Consider the following 13,374-nt stretch of genomic DNA (forward strand, 5'->3'; position numbering starts at 1 on the left):
TGCTCTCGACAGGATCGCATTTGTGTCAGGGAAAAAGGACCTCATCCTCTCCGAATACGAGGGTTAACATCCACACTTCAGGATGCTGCGTGCGTCGCTGACATTCCTAGCAATGCAGTCTTTATCGGTATCTTGAAGATAAGGGCGTGATCAACGCCCCATAGGAATAAGCTGCAACAAATACACAATACGTTGTTCCTCCAGACACTCTGCAGATTCGAACCCCAGATTCGCCTGGAAACAGGCTCAGGAAGCAGCCATCCCCTGGAACTCCCCGCCCACCTGGTACGATGTCATCCGTAAACCCCTGACATCTCTGTGCGTCTCTGAGAAAGGAGTCATGGAAGGGGACATGATTACTGCCGTATCATCAGTGGGTATGACTTTTGGCAGGAGTTGGTATCCCTGCATCCCCTGAGCAACGCTCTGCATTGTCTGAAGATGACCTTGTACCGCCCTCTTTTCCTCCTCGGAGTGTCCCCACACACTGGCAGCATGACGCCTGGATACCCACCGACCCCCTGACGGGCGATGATCCTCTCATACTGGCCAGATATTTTGTAAATAATGTGATTATATGTTAAGATATCAGCCTTCCTTGGGCTTTAGTAGGCCTTTATAATGTTATACTGCTATGTATGTCACTTTTTGATGCTTCTGGTGTTGTCTTTATACTGGGGGAATTGCCTGATGACCTTTCGGATCCCGCTTCCTCTATCAAGGAATAAACAATTGAAGTGTGAATTAGATTGGAAGGCTCTATTGGAGACACAGCTTCGAGATGATTATCGGGCTGCACAGAGCTAACCTCCATCTTCTTGGCACATCCTCGCATTATAAGGAGTACGTTTTCTGCTCCTGGTACAATGCACAAGCACGATGGATGACAAGACCATTTATTCCTACTTCAAAATGTGGTTATTAAATTTTCAGTTTAAGCTTACTCCAAGAAAGAGCAGAGATTGAAGTTTGCATTTCTTTTGCCCGAATATATGAAGGCGGACAGCTGCTCACTTGCTGCAAAGGGCACCCAGAATGAGATCTAATGTTTAGCAAATACAAGACTACTGATGCATCAGCGATGCCATGTCGAGCAACTTTCACAAGGAAATGATGGGAACACCCTCTTAATTGCTTGTCACAAGGTTAGCTGCATGGCCTTCTTTGATGACGATGTTCTCCCAGCGATGAGACCGCATGTGTTGACTATGAACATCGTTATTGGAAGAAAGCATATCAAACGGGTTACAATCAATCCAGACACCTCCAAGTGAAGAACCTAAAAGCTCAACAGATACGGATTTCCTGGCCCTCCCAGTACAGAACCAGTGGAAAGATGGGAAGGTCCTGGCCCAAAATGCAAAAGCCAGTGTACAAGCATCTGTGATCAATGATCATGTAGAAGAGTAGCTTGTCCAAGATTTCTCAGTACATCTGCAGGACGAACGCTGCGGTATCAACCGGGCGGTTATGACCACGAAATCATTCCCTAATGCTCTCAAGCCAGACCTTACTGGGCGACAGTGAGACTGGTCCTCCTTGCGGCCCTGCGTATTGAGCAGCTAATACCCATAGACTAATGAATTACAGGAAGGTGGCCCGGGCTTAAAATTTCGGAAATGATGTGTTATAAGACATTAAGTGTAAATAATATTATTCGTTCATTTGGCTTGAGCAGGTGTTAAGATATATGACAAAATTTACAGGTAATGTTTCTACAAATGAAACCTTTTGCCGGCTCTGTGACAGAGACCACCCTAATATGCGAATATATGTAATCAACCTCAACCCAGTTGAACCCATGGCCGGGCCATGACTGTGACCTGGGGAAGCTAACCGCGCTAGATACACAGGGTACTAAATGCGGCTCGAACTCTTGGTATATTTCTTTAATCGTGCGGTACGTGGTTTCGAATCCTGGCAGAACAAATTATCATAGAAAGTCCATAACATGGAAATATATATATATATATATATATATATATATATATATATATATATATATATATATATATAAATTTGTAAATGTAAATGATGCTCTATTTCTTTAAGACATCGTTTACTATCTTGTGTAATTATAACTGAGTGGTAAGATTTACGTTAGGTTAAACACGTTGCATTTTTATAAGAATCTTCTTATAATTTGTTGATCTATGATCATATGGACAAACAGAGTTTATAAAACATAAATGCTTGGAATTTATAGTTAATGGGCAATTATTCCTATTTAGAGATTTTGAGAGAGAGAGGCTAATTAAGAGGTAAAGATCTTCCAGTGTTAAAGAAAGAAGAATGACAATAAAGTGTCAAAGAAAACAGAACGAGGAAGGTAAACTGAAGAGAAAGCAATAGGAATGCAAGGAATGAAAAAAAGGCAATGACATCCATACACCATTCTGGGGGGTGCGGGGGGGCAAGCATGACATAGCAGGTTAATTTTGCGGTTATAATGTAAACTGTCAAAGGGAACGTCACTCTATCTATATTTTATTTTGTATTTATATTATATCAATAATATGTGAACCTTTTCCTATTCGTATGGGGTTTTCTATGATTACATGAGCCTTGGACAGAGTGCCACTTGGCCAAGGCACGTGCTCATCATACGTCTGGAAGCCCGACAGAAAGACAATACCAGCCCCATCCAGGGTTTAGGTGGTGCATTCCTGAACATGTATATTCTCAGTGTTGCCTGACCTGTAGCTTAGCTTATTTTATCTACCCATTGTATTTCCGGTAATATTCGATTCTTCTTCCATTAGGCTGCCTCTAACCTTGCCTGCAGTGAAGTATGCAAAAGTCCTTGAATTAGGCCAGCATTCATCTTTTTCTTTTTGAATGGGCGTAACAATGAGCCAGCTGCATTGGCCACCCCTGCTGAATCAGGCCCTCTGCCTTCTCCAGGCTTGGTTGAGGTAGTATATACCCTCTCTCTTCTTCAAGCCCTTATGGTTTAGGACTGTTGGTGGGTCAGTGGTATAATGGTAGGCTCCAATTAGGTTGTAAGTGTATTTATGTTATGTGTTATAAATTTCCTTTATATTATATGAAAATAAATGTTTTTCGTAAAGAGATTTAACCTCTTAAAGGCTGAATAAAACATCACTTTGTCCGATGAGTGTTTTTTAGGGCGGCTTAGGATTGAGGGACTGGGGCGCAATAAAACTTTCAATACATTAAATCAGGAGATCAAAACCGGCATTCAATAAAGATCTCATGATATGAGGAAAGGCTGTATTTATATGGTAGCAAAACTATGAATTTAGTCTGGTTTGTTTTAGTTGCCCCAGTAACAAGCTCATTTGCATTTTGAAAGTGCGATTCAAATTGGTGATTATATAACGCCTCCTTCTGTTGGCTATTCTTATGGAAATCTCTGGAGAAGATCTGACGAAATTTGAAATCAACTCTTATCATCTCTCTCACCTCGGGAAAATATTTCCAGAACTGTGATGCAAAGTCGAAGTAATAATCATTATTAAAATTGCCCAAAAGGTCAGATAATGACAACACCACGTTCTCATCAATTCTACTTTCCATAAACTATTTAATGCCTCAATATGTCCAACAATGAAACAGTTATCTCATCATATCTCCGTCCTACCCATATTTTAAACGTTAATTCTTACTCTTAGCTCTCGGACTTATAACTTTTGTGCAAATTTAGTTTTTAGCTTCAATATCTGTCTACCTGTCAGCACCAGTGATTAACTTTATACTAAATATAATTTTGGTTTATTTATAAGTTTGATATTCTGTTATTTATCTTTGTACAGCAGTTTCCATTAATTTTATGAGTGCCTTGTTACTTGGTTTTTCTTGTATTGTCTTTTACGTATGGTTCTTTAAAAATACATTATGTAATTAATGCCCTCATAGGTAGTTTCCTTGTCTACAACTGACTATTAAACTATTATTTATCCTTTTTTTAGGGATCACAACTTGTTTGATTGGACATTATGGTTGTTAACCTTTGCCGATCTTGGCTGTTGAGTCATTATAGAAGTCTACTAAAATCATTTCTTATCTTTTGTTATTTCTAAATTCTCCATTTGTAACACCTTTTGCCATCATGGGAAAATAGAGATATTAATTAGCGTCTTCGTTGTCCACACTTATTGCTACTATATATCAAGACTCTAATGGATGATCCTTATTTCCGGTGGGATCAGGACTTTACGGCTAGGGGTTTTCTTCATTTGGCAAATATTGATATAAGCATACATTTGGGTTTCAAGTTAAATATTATCTCCATTTGTCTTATCAGAACAAGGAGAGACGATCCTTACTTCTTTGCTTCTGATCACTCCAACTATGCCAAGTATTGCTTGTACTTCTTCGTTTGATGGAAAAGCTCCAACAAGAAGTGTTGGGAGAGTTTCTTAAACGCAACCACGTAATGAGACATAAACCAAGCTTATGGAATGGGATTTGGTTCGATTTGTTTATATATAATCCATATTTGTGAGATACTGTAGGGCCATGATCCTGGTGGCATAAATTGAAACATCCTTCAGCCCTATTTTGAAACGGTGGGCATTCAGTGAACAGATACAGTACTCGTATGTAGACTACTGGTAAATGACCGACATAGATGAATGAGAATGATGATAAGCAAAAGACCATCACTGTACACAGGGAAGCGTTACCATCTCTCAAAGCAACTGACGCAGAAGACAGATAATTTTTTTTTTATAAATCTGGAAGCTTGTATTTATCCATTACAGATAGCTGACCCCATTAAGGAATTGAGAACATTATAACAGGTTTCAACATAGATCAGTCTACCACAATAGAGAAACACCAGATGCATGAATATGAAGCAACATGACCAGAAAGCTTCTACTAGCAAAACAATTGTAACCACGCTTGATTCTAGGCAACACATCAAAGTAGGACAGATTTCAGTCTTTGACACTACCTGTACACTGCTTTACTCCAGAATCCTTGACTTACAGAGCGTTCGTGACATTAACCTAAAGGGCGTGTTGTCTTCAGCTCCGCCATCCATGTGAAAACAAAGGTGACGTGCTTACTACCAAAACCAAGTCCACTCTAAAGAGTACAATGCAAGTGAAAATCTCTCACTCACCTGGTTCCACCGGCAGATATAATCACAGTAGATGGTTGCGTTAGGTTATGGATCATGTCTTGGACTTCACATGGGAAGTTGAAATTTCATCAGTAATGTTGGTGTTTACTTTTGTGACGTGTTAGAGAGGTGTAAGATTCATCTGATGTTTGACAGGTACTATAAAAGCAGCATCAATAATTCAATGCGACAGTTTAGTAGGAAAAGGTAAAAGCAAATGCCTACAGTTGACCACTGAGCACACCACTGCCACCAAAAAAGTTAGTTCTCACTGTCACACAGAACAAGGTGCAGCTAATAGAACTATTCTTTAAATATCTACGCCACAATGCAGATCAGATCCCGAAGAACGACAGAAGGTTCGTTATTATTGGCCATGATCGCGTGCCATTTGAGGTCCACTAGGATGGTTCTACTGACATTATGGATCAAGGAATAACTCACGAAGAAGCAGATGTTATTATTGTACAGCGTGTGTTTTTTCTTGGGCTTCCAGAGGAATCGACTCTATTGAAGTGATATGTGATGACACTGATGTATTTGTGTTGCTGGTTTACTTTTATTCTTCCCAAGATATCACATGCGAACTGTCGATGGTTGGAACCAGATCAAGTAGGGCCACTGTCGATACCAAGGTAACTAGTGAGAAACACAGGGAATCGGTTTGTGACTTACCAGCAGCACATGTATTCTCTGAATGTGGCACTGTTGCCTAGTTGTGGAACATTGGAAAAATGAAAGTAATCCAGTAATGAAACTTAGTCATCGGTTGATTACGTTTGGCAAACCTGAATCTAACATGAAAGATGCTCTTACTGTGGCTACATCATTTGTTGCCGCTTGTTAGGGTCTCATACCACACAATATCACAATATCTGTCACGTATGATTTTTTGATATATAAAATGTTTAACAAACGCCATGCATCGGCCCCCGAGCTAAAATGCTTGCCACCTACTACTGAAGCATTTTCTAAGCATGTACATGCGCTCTGCCTTGTGATAGGGGACTCTCATAATGTTTCACGAGTTATATTTAATCTTCGACAAAACCGCGACACGACTTTTGTTTTTGATTGTACTGTCTCGTTCAAGATTCTTCTAACACTGCTGGAGACAGCTGGCAACTCAAGGCCGTGTGTTTACTATAGTACGTAGTAAAAATTATGAATGAATGTATAAGGTTATCGGTGATTGGCTACTTAGTTCCCTGTTGCTTAATTAATGGTTGGGCTTTGTTTTTTCGTATTATATTATACTACGTAAAATAGTAAACAAACGGCCTCAGTTGTCAGTTGTCTCCAGAAGTGTTCGAAGAATCTTGAACGAGACTGTACATACATCGAGCATATTAGCAGGCAATGATTTGAATGTAAGCATGAAATGGAGACCCTCCTCAGCGTGATCCTGTCAATTATGGGTGGTCCTTTGATGCAGCATTAATTATTTTGTTCCCTGTAAAACTACCAGTCGAGGTGACACCAGTAACACATGAAAATATAAAACCGATCAATTGTCGATGTTCATCATCACAACCCCGTACAACAATGCGTTGCAGCTGTATTGCTGCACAATTTGCATGCTCAATGCTCAATATTCTGTGCTTGGCACGGTACTTTAGACTGTCAAAATAAGCGTACAGAGACCACATTATATGAGGATAATAAAGATTCAGAAGACTTATTTGTGATAATTTATTTATGAGCCTATCTAAGCTTCTAATACAGACAATTTGCTTCACATGACATTGTTGTTCACTTCTCTTAGAGATTCCTTCGTAAAATGTCTTGCCTACTTGGTAAGCTACTGAATTAAAAGCTACAGTATGTTCACCAACGCACAACAGGATTGCAGGGGAGAACGAGAACCGTGAATGGCAGGGATAAATTGCCACGGGACCCAGGGTTAGGGTTATCTTCACGTACCCTAGAGGGCACTCACAACAGCTTAAGATGTGTTCCCATCAATAGGCAGCCATCTCCAACTAGTGCCTGCCTTCACATAGTTAACACTCGGTTAACTAGCAGTTCATAGTAAGGTGTAGTGTGCCGAGTATGTAGAGGTGATATTACAGTGTATATACAGGTGAAAGTGACCCTTTTATGTTACAAAATATACAAGTGCAAATATCTTATAATTTTGTCTAACTATAAATCTTCTAAGCTAATAAAAATGATTGTAATCTATTATAGAACGTTAGTTCACAGTTATTTGAGTTCCGAACTGAAACATGTATTGAAGTCCCATTTAAGGCCATAGTCATTGATATAAACAAATTATCAAACTCTTATTTACAATCTTTGTCCCCAAAAACCTCTGTATAGACCTAAAGTGATTTCTGTAACTGAAGGCCATCCTGGTCGCCATCTTGAATATCTCAATAAAATGGCAAACGGTGGATTTGAATTCACCAACTTCAAAGTGTATAAAATCAGTCATAAAACAATGTATGTATGCTAAAACACATTTTTACAAGTTTCTGTCATGTATTAGCTCTTGTCTAATTGACAGTAATGGTTATATAAATGTTGGCTGCATACATTATGTTTATGTAATTACTACACTCACGGTAATTAAACTATGAGCAAGCGACTAATAAATACTATCTAGTAAATAATTTCTAATACTGAAATAAGCGATACATGTCATGTAACCTCATTGTCTTTCATATGACCTCTGCACAACACTGACTAGCCAGGTTGTCAGTTTATTCGCCAGTTACTTAGTCATTCCAGGTTTCTCAGACACACCGCGTGTGTATTTACAAAACTCGCTATAACGCGCTTCAGATATACTAACAATCATAGTTCATAGTGTTAGTTACGGTGTTACCATTAGTTAATTGTGCATAGACTATTGTCTTAATAAAAGGAGTAAACTCAATTTGGGTTCGTAGATTTAGCCCCAAAACATTTCTTCTTGTGACTTTTATATTAGGAGGGAGATAGGAAGAAACTGGTTCACAAATAGGGTGGTGGACGAGTGGAACAAGCTTAGCAACTTTGTAGTAAGTGCGGGAACTCTGGAAAGTTTCAAAAGGAGGCTAGATAGATTCAGGGATGATAGAGAGAGGTAGCAACTCTCGACAGGAGCTGCCATGCACAGGCCAACCGGCCTATTGCAGACTCCTTATTTTCTTATGATCTTATGTACCGTGCTGTAACTCCAGGACCATTTATCAGTGATTACAACGGGCAAACAGAGGTAACAGACTAGCATGAGATCATGGCAAATATTTATACATACAGTATGTCCTGTCAACAAGATAAATTATTAATTAATTCACATTTATTAATAGCTTCGATATTTCATTGTAACTTGTGAGAGAATGATAAACACAGCGAGTGCCGAATTTCCAAATCTAATATAAATTATCCTAATAAATACAAAAACTGAAAAGTGCCATTTATCCTGTTATTCCTGTTACTTTTTTCCACGTCATCACACTAAAATTCAATAAATAATGAAAACAATCATAAAAAGACAAAAATAATTAAATTAGCCACTGTATGCGCATTTGTTTTTTATTTCGTCCTTTTATGTGTTGTATTACCCTCCGATTGTAAAAACCAGCAATAGTGCCCCATCATGGCAGGATTCGATCTACCCTGGTACCTTTCCTCACTACGTCCAATATCCTGATGAAATCGCTCTCCTTGTTCATCACTAACCGACCCCAGATTCTCGGGGAAAATGTCCACGTGCGAGTGTAGAAGGTAGATTTTCAGGAACATCTTGCATCCTAAGTTTTTTTTTTAATTTTTTAAAAGTTCCTCTACCAGTTGGCAATAATAGTTTTCTTCCTTCTTGTTTCCAAGAAACCCCTTGACTACAGATGTGAAAGATTTCCATGCTGCGAGCTCATTTTCATTCAGTTTGTTTTCAAAGTCGTCATCATGAAGTAAATTTCTTATCTGTGGGCCAACAAAGATACCCTCCTTGACTTTAGCATCACTGAGCTGCGGGAATTTTCCCCTCAAGTACACGAACCCATCACCTTGTTTGTATATACTCTATAGCCTTCACAAAATTCTTCATTAGTCCCAGCTTGATGTGTAAAGGAGGTAGGTAGAAGTACATCGTTTGGGGGTTACCAAGGAAGTATATTTTACAGTGCATTTTCCTGGAACAAACTCTTCTCTCTTTGGCCAGTCGTCTGTGTAGTAGTGTTTTTCTGTTGCTCTGCTGTCCCATAAACACAGAAACAGCAATATTTCGTGAACCCTCCTTGAAAGCCGAGTAGAAGTCAGATGACTTGATCCAGTATGTCAAGCGCGACCCTGTCATGAGCTTACGGTTGTCAGCGATGAATGATCTGATTGCAGCTGATGGCTGCTATCATCTGGCATGTTTGGTGACATTTGAGAGACGTACTAGAAAACAAACGGGCCTGAAAATGAGTGCATGACAAAGCTGTGCAAACACTTGACAGTAGGCCTGTCTTTTGGTCACGTATACGAAATGAAAGACGTCTAGGACAAATACGAGAGTCTGTGTAATGACACAGAGATCACTGTGAAATTCTCCAAGAGAACAACCTTATACGAAGATGCTCAAACGCTACTTGGATCAAAGGCCAGCTATGTGCGCCCATTGTCAAAGGGCCTGCTGCTGATGTACCCTGGAGAGAGCTCAGATTTCATCATCTCCAAAGCACTGTCCTGTCACCTCTGTGTCAGAGTCTGATAAAGATGAAGATGCTGATGTCCGGATGTGTGCCACTAGCAGCATATTACCTTATATGGTACACGTGGCTCTGGAGGTTCGACAAGATCTTCTTGAAACTCCTCGACACTCCGAGACATGGCAAGGACTTGATTAGGAATATGTTGATCGCGTCATACCCAACACTTTTTTTTTTTTTTATAACTGGCATTAGCCCAACCGGGCACAGGTCATTTTTAATGATCCATATCAAGGCCTGTGGGAAAAATATAGTAAAATAATAATAATAATAATAATAATATTAAAATTAATAAAAATAAATAGTAATTAAAAAAATATATTCTTACTAATAAAATTATAAATAATAATAATAATAAAAATAGTATTAATAATGAGCCATAAATAAACAAACACAAATATCAAGAGTGAGAAATGTATATTGTGTTTTCAAAGTAAGAGAAACAATTGAGACCCTGCAATTGTGTGTAAATGAGGCAGAAAGTCAGGTCAGCAACCTGGGACTTGGTCACAATTATTGTTGTGATGCCATATGGCAGCAGGGTCTACCATTCTGTTCCTGTTTCTACGATTGATCTTTCGGGGAATGGATGCTGTGGATGAGGGAATTGAAGAGAACCAGTAAGTGAAACATAGTGTGTGTAGCACTGCCAGTATATATAATTTATGCAGTCTCCAACCGACGAAATTGTCACCAAAGCATATGGGCTTGAGTCTTACTCTGCACCAAGCCACCTGCTTAGAAGTACCCCTGGTCCTGTTCCATGCGCCAAATCACACTACTGGTATCTGCACTGTAAGAAGGATAGACACCACCATTGCACAGAACATCCTGGAGATGTATGCTGAGAATGGATGTATCACATCCCTGACACCATCGTCAAAGAGAGAATGGTTTACTCCTCTTATGACAACATTGATGTCTTAGAGTTAACCATAGACGGGAAGAATACCTTCCACAGCACTCAACTGATGGTATGGCAGAGTCCCTCTCAAAAGCTGAGTCATGGCCAAAAGGTCGGCAATCACAAGAGATCGAAATCCATGTAACCTGATAACCTAAAAGGAGTTCCAAAGACACTTATGTATTAATGTAATGATGCTGCTGATGCCTTTCGTTTGCTCCAAGGTCTTTGAAGTATGGATGCTATGCAGAACAGCTAAAAACCGATTTTTACTACCCCGCGCACGATGTATACAAGCGTTTTCCGCCCCCATTCAAGGACAACCTAGTTAGCTTTCACGCTTTGACGGGGTGTGACACAGTCTTGTCCTTCTTTGGTCATGGGAAAAATTATTGTTGGAAAGTGTTCAGTGACCATCCATTCCTGCTGCATGCCATTGGTTTAGATGGGGATATCGCAGATGTTGAGAAGTTTGTGTGTCATTTGTATGGCAAATTATCAAGCCAAAATATGACTCCACGTTAAAAAAGCCAACGTAAATGTTGAAGATCCGGTGGACACTTAGCTTGGAAGTTGGAATTTGGGACCCTCCTACCAGTTTAGGCAAGACTAACCTCCAAATCCTGAAACCTGCCTGGAAGCTTGTTGCTTGTGGTTGCAAGAAAGGGTGCAAGACAGTTAGGTACAACTGCTTCAGAAAAAGGGTGAAGTGTACGACAGCTTGTGGTTTCGACAACAGCGGTTGCTGTAACGAAGCTGGACAGTAGATAAATGTCTCTCTTTCGGACTGAAATTGAGAGAAGCTGGAATGTGCTAAAAGGAACTAATAACTCTGTCTTTAAGTGATTGTAATACCGAGAATTGTGACTGTCAGTGCAGCATTTAGGTGCTGTTCATCATGAAACCTGAACTTGTAGATGTCATTAGAGTGTAATCTATATAGTTAAGAGGCTATATTTACTGCATTGTGATTTACTTGTGATAATTCTGTTATTGTGAGGACTTAATTCATGTCAACAAACTTGTAAGGCAGTAACCATGTTAAAAGAAATTGTTTTGATAAATATACTTGCTCACTGTTTTTTTCGCCAATTCAAATAACCAAATAATTTTTTTACCTTGAATTTGACCTTGAGTTGGTAATTCAGATGGAATAAGCGTGTCATCATACATACTTGTTTATCACTAATTGTGGCAACATTAAATATATTGTCAGACCAATTGGCTCCGAATAGTTTTTAAATATTTTTTTAATTATTATTATTTTTTTTTGCACAATTTGACCTCGAAAATTACCTTCAAAGCCAAAATCGAGAGGGGCATCCACCTTTATATTATTCCTTACCCACGGGCACATTGATTTAGCATGGGTGCCAACTATTAAAAAAAAAAGGCCTTTCAAAGCCTTTTTTTTTCGGCCCGTCTATTTCCATGAAAACCTGTATTTTGACCAAAAACATGTTCCTATGATGAATAAAAGTCAGTATGCCACAGGGATTTACCATTTTGGTAAATTATTAACATTTATGATACATTTGGGTACATTTTGAAAAAAAAATACATTTTGGTACAAAATGGGTAATTTTCAGGTACAATTTACTCAACAACATATGTAAAGGGGAAATTTATCTAAACATTAGTTCTCAGTTGTTATATCTCATCTCACTTGCTCACATGCTGAGGATAAAATCGAAACTCACGAAATAGGTCCTGGACAGAGATGTCCTCATCCCCCTCTCTCCCCTACCGTCACCCTAAAGCGTCCAGTTCATTTTTCGGAGCTACAGCCACCCTCGTACAGTTGAGTAAATTTGTTACCTAAAAATGATACAGAATATTCTTTTTTCAGACTTTACTTCAATGTAATGTAGACTCATACTTATTTCAAATTATGGACAAATTGCGTTGTAGCGGTTATCACTTCTGGTAGGCCTCAAAGGCACCATTCCACGTTTTTGTGTGATGTTTCAGGTAATTTAAAAGTTCTGGCATTAGTTAATAGATCTGAACAACTGCATAAAACAAAATTGAGAAATAGGCTGAAGAAAATAGTTAATAGAATTAGTCTAGAAAAAGAAAATGGTGAAAATACATCTTACTATAACTGGGAACCTACAGGTCAAATGAAAAATTATAGTCTTACTGATGAGCCTGATAAAGAAGCAGTTTATTCTTCAGATGAAGAATTGTAAATAGAATCTTTAGGGAAAACAATTAATTGTCTTTTTAATTGTTATGGGAAAATGTGAACTTTCTTACTAGCTTATCCCATCTTTTGTAAACAGGGCCTTTTGTAAAAATTGTTTATCAGACCACAGAGAAAACCTCATTAGCAATGTCGAGGTAGGGAACGAACTTGCAAACAGCGATCACAAAGAAATTCGATTCCAGTTAGATTTTCAGGGCAGACTTAAGGAAAATTACACTAAAGTACCAGATTTCAGAAGGGCAAACTTTGATAGTTTAAAGAGGCAACTGAGAGAGGGGGTGTCGCTCTTGGCCGTGAACCTGACAGATGACTCGGACCTGATAACGACATCTGAGACTGCCGAGTTCCACGTCAATTTAAATAATGAGTTACTTAATGCACAGAGGCAGAACATACCATACAAAAAACTCAGATCAGACAACAATGACCCTAAATAGATAAATAATTATTTAAAGAACATCATTGGCCAAAGGAAGGCTATAGGTAG

The sequence above is a fragment of the Homarus americanus genome, unplaced genomic scaffold (assembly GCF_018991925.1).
Source record: "Homarus americanus isolate GMGI-L3 unplaced genomic scaffold, GMGI_Hamer_2.0 scaffold56333, whole genome shotgun sequence".
Lineage (NCBI taxonomy): Eukaryota > Metazoa > Arthropoda > Malacostraca > Decapoda > Nephropidae > Homarus > Homarus americanus.